The following is a 4,898-nucleotide window of genomic DNA, read 5'->3' as shown; positions in this document are numbered from 1 at the left end:
TGGCCTCCCCATCCCTCTCCCCCCCTCCACATTACTCACATACACTCTCCTCATCAGTCTCTCACCCTCCATCCTCTCCTTATGGCCAAACCACCTCAGTATGTTCCTCCTAATGCTTCCTATCACATCCACGTTCACACCACAAAGTTCCTTTATACCCTCATTTGTCATCCTGTCTCTCCATGTGACTCCACAGGCTTCTCTTAAATACCCGGTACCAGTAACTTATTTCCACTGCTCTCACTCTTGACTTGTGTCCTTCCAACAACGTCCAAGCTTCACTTCCATACGTTAGAGTTGGTGTCACAATACTGTCATGTGGTAACTTTTTCACTTCCATGCTCACTTCCCTGTTTCTTACCACTGCTTTTAAGGGAGTTGCTCCTCCTTAAGTTTTAGGGACAATTTGCCATTCTGGACAACCACAGATTACAAAATTTCCTTTTGACAGTTTATAGGCCTCACCTCCTAACTTTTTTTTTATATAAATACTTATTGCAAATGTACATTAACCATAGTATGTAGGTTTTTAAACCAAGCTTCACCAGTAATGGGGGCTCAAACAAAAAGGTGATTCGCTGACCACACAGACCGAAGTAAGGAAGCCAACGAAAGGGCCTCTTTTGGGTCACGTGACACATGAGGTATTACATGACACTTGTGTCGGCTGGCACACATCTTGAACTTTGATGTGAAATAATCTTAAAAATGGCTGGTGGATGTGGTGGTAGTTCTTGCTATTACTGGGCATTTGTAAAGAAGTGTTTTCAAGTAGACGATGCAGTTATTGACGTAAGAGGTCACGGAGTATTATTAAGAGCGCTGACTGCCCTAACTGTAAACTACCGTGTAAATACAGAAATACATTTATAGTACTATGGACACTGAACAACCTTCAAGAGGGTTTGTTTTCTGCATGTTGAAGATTTGAACGAGATGATGTAGTTACTGTTGTCAAGGTGAGGGAGGAGTCTGGGAGATGCAGTCCCCCAGTTAGGATAACTCTGGTGTTTATTGTGATCTGATGTACTGTACTTTTGCCTTTATGGTATATTTAGTGCAAAACAACAAGTAAAATATGATTTCTGTATTTTGAAGGTTAGGTTTGAATGTGATGAGATGGTTAATATTATCAAGGGGTCTAGGGGCACTGCCCCTCTGTTTGGATTTTTTTTTATTTGATCTATTTTTATCATAACTTGGAAATTAACCCTTTAACCCGCTCCGTCCCGGAGACGTGAATTCACGTCCTCACATGATGTGCACTCATATCCCGGAGACGTAAATTAACGCGGCAACATTGCAAGGTCCCTAATTTGCACAATTTTCAATTTAATTTGCACAATTTTCAATTTTCGCGAGTGATTTTTGGCACGTATACATGGGACACCTTCCTTTACAAGATGCCAGGCAGGGACAATGCCTTACCCAGCATGACCTCCTCCCCCTGCATGCCCTTTTCTCAGCAATTCACCTGTTATCAGTGACCTGGCCAGTAAAGCCATGTCATGCCACAGTACGAAATTCAGGGCCAGAGTGATTCCCAAATCGATGACAATGTGGAGGACAAACATTAGAGGAAGAAACAGTCAGAAATGATGATCAGGTAATGTGGCAAAAAAAGGTCAGGAATGGTGATGAGTTAGTGAGTGAAACAATGCCTATAATGCCTATATTACTGTTTAAAAACCAATATACTCTCGTACTACATATTAATTCGTACCAAATAAATAAATAAATACCGTTTATGAGTGGTGTGGAATAGTTATCCTCCCATAGAACTCGTTTTCTTTGCAGCCAGCCTGATAGAAAACCCTGTAAGGTAAGGAGGTACTCCTACCTGGATCGAGTATTTTAAACCTCAGGTGAGCGATTTCTCCATGAATTTTCGATTTTTCTCACCAAAAGCGGATGTTTGAGCAAAAAAAAATAAAAAGGTCCAAAAATGTCGGGACTGGGGCGTACCGCTGCCCAGAAAATGTCGGGATGGGGGGATTAATCTGTTTTCCCCCACCCAAAACCCCCAATTCCCCATGAGTCCTTGGTTATCGTCAGAGAAGAGAGGAGGACATAACTTGAAAACTGTTGATTTGCGACAGATTCAAGGGTTAAATTTGGTTGTTTCACAGCAAAAACACCAGAAATACATATTGTCATAATTATAATCCATGGTTATCCAAAATGGAAAATTGACAATTTTTAGTGGAGGAGGCAAAAGAAGGATTTTGTCTTTCTAATGTCTCATCATGAACTGATTACAATTATGCTGTGCAGCACTAACAAGAAGAAGTTTGTTTGAATTCATATTCTGTGGCATGTTATTCTTCACAAAAAAGTAGTGTTTATATACTAACCGTTCAAGTACCTGCATATTTGAGCTATTTCAGATTAAAATATGTACAGTATATATGTACGGTATATACCGGTACTGTCTTTGAGAGAAATAAAGTCACTGAATGTACAGTGAGGTTGGATAAGGAGGAAATGGAAAATGGGATTAAAATAGCCTACTTTGGTAATGTGATGAGTAGGCCTAAGGATGGAAGTTTAGAGGGTGAATTGGTTGAAAGGGTACAACAAGGTTGTAAGGTTGTTGGTTCTTTGAAAGCAGTGATAAGAAACAGGGAAGTGAGCATGGAAGTGAAAAAGTTACTGCATGACAGTATTGTGATACCAACTCTAATGTATGGAAGTGAAGCTTGGACGTTGTTGGAGGGACAAAACTCAAGAGTGAGAGCAGTAGAAATGAGTTATTTGAGAGGAGCACGTTGAGTCACATGGAGAGACAGACTAAAAAAATGAGAAGTCAAGGAGTGTTGTGGTGTGGATGTGGATGTAATAGGAAGCGTTAGGAGAAACACACTGAGGTGGTCTGGCCGTGTGGAGAGGATGGAGAGTGAGAGACTGACAAGGAGAGTGTATGTGAGTGAGGTGGAGGGGGGGATAGGAGGGGGAGGCCAAGGATGAGATGGAGCGATGGAGTGGAGAGGTATGTGAGAGAGGGGGTGTGAGCTGGGAGCTGGGCAGTGAAATGGCGAGTGACAGGGCGGCATGAAGGCAATTTGTTTGTGGCCACCCCTTATGGGATTAAGGCATCTGGCAATATGGTAATCCCTCATTTATCTGGACATAATAGAGCCAAAGGCATGTCCCAGTACTGGCAACATCCGGATAACGAACACTGTTCCCCTACCATACCCAGACTCCACCAATACCCAACCTCCAACCCATACCTAACCTGTTTGTACAGTGTCTATCCTTAATTTGGCGGTATTTTCCGGTCATTCAGGCATATTTAGACATAAAAAAAAACACATAAAGGAATATCCAGAGTAATGCTAAACACCAAGAAAATGATGTAGAAAAACCACTGAAAACCAAAAAACACTATTAAACACTACCGTGTGTACAGTACCCCTCCTTATTTTGGCAGTGTTTTCTGGTCATTCTGCCTTGTTTTGACATCAAAACATACATAGGATTATCCAAACAAATTTTCAACCCCAGGAAAACCCTGAAAAAATAAAAATGAAAACCAAAAAACACCCTACCTATACACCAATAGATGTACAGTACCCCTCCTAATTTTGGCACTGTTTTCAGGTCAATCTGCCATATTTAGACATCAAAACACACATAGGAATATCCAAAATAATGCTAGACACCAAGAAAACCATGAAAAAAAAAATGAAAACCAAAAAACACCCGACCTATACACTACTGTATGTACAGTACCCCTCCTAATTTTGGCACTGTTTTTTGGTCATTCTGCCATACTGAAACATTAAAAAACACATAGGATTTTCCATATTAATGCTAAACATCAAGAAAACAATGCGCAACCAACAAAAACCTACAAAAAAAAAAAAAAAAAATGACAGTTTGAAAATCTGTCTGTAACGAGTGATTGCTCCCGGGGCTCCCCCCAGAATTCCACGACCAAGTATGCCACCAGAAATTGGTTATATTGGTATTTGCTGGTGTTTATACTATAAGTTAATAAAAACACAAAAAACTGTTAAGTAAAAGTACAGAAATGCAGTGAGAATAAAATGTTCAGGAGTAAAACTTACTTTCATATAACTTCCCACCATCCTAGTACAAAATTTGGCCACCACCTTCCAAGAGTTACCCATATGTCTAGATGCAGAATTTCATGAGCTTTCTTTTGGATTTTTCGGAATTTTGATGTGACCAATAGTACTCAAATAAAGAGTAAAAAATTTTGAAAACTGATGAGTCAGTGTTATCGCCACGAAGGAGGGTAGGGATTGAGAGAATGAGGGGGAAGCCAGGAGGGTATTGAGGAGGGACAGGAGGGAGGGGGGCAGAAGCAAGGCTGTGGGCAGGATTCTCCTCTTTCTGTCAACAGGCGGACAGGTGCTTTTACCGTTCATTTACTTGTGGCTTGTGGTCTGTTAGACGTTGAGTGGCCATGCGGAAACACAGCTCACAGTGACCAGGGGAGTTTCGACACGAAGCACCAAGAGACAACAAGCTTTGCAACAATGAGCGGGGCATGAGAAGCCACAGAGTATGTCACAGCGCTAGGGTTTTGCCATTGCATGATCATAAGCAGAGCGCATAGATACATCTTCACTGAACAAGATCCATGGGAAAGAATTGGAGAGTGACAGTAGGCTCGGCATACTGGGTGGACCACTCCCGCAATGAATTCTGATTGGCTGGCATGTTGCGGGATTTTCCTGCGCGTCGGTTGGCTACCGCATATGAGTCGATTGATACACTCCACCACTGGATATTGCTTAGAACCAGCCAGTTACTTCCTATTTCAGCATTGGATGTTGCATAATTTCACTGGATATTGCTTTAATAGAGCTGAGCAAACAGCGCCAGATACTGCATTGAACCGGATATTGCAACAACAGATAATGAGT

This window comes from Coenobita brevimanus, chromosome 15 (assembly GCF_032717465.1).
Source record: "Coenobita brevimanus isolate Jiangsu-jjx chromosome 15, ASM3271746v2, whole genome shotgun sequence".
Taxonomy (NCBI): Eukaryota; Metazoa; Arthropoda; class Malacostraca; order Decapoda; family Coenobitidae; genus Coenobita; species Coenobita brevimanus.
Note: the sequence above shows the minus strand (reverse complement) of the source record.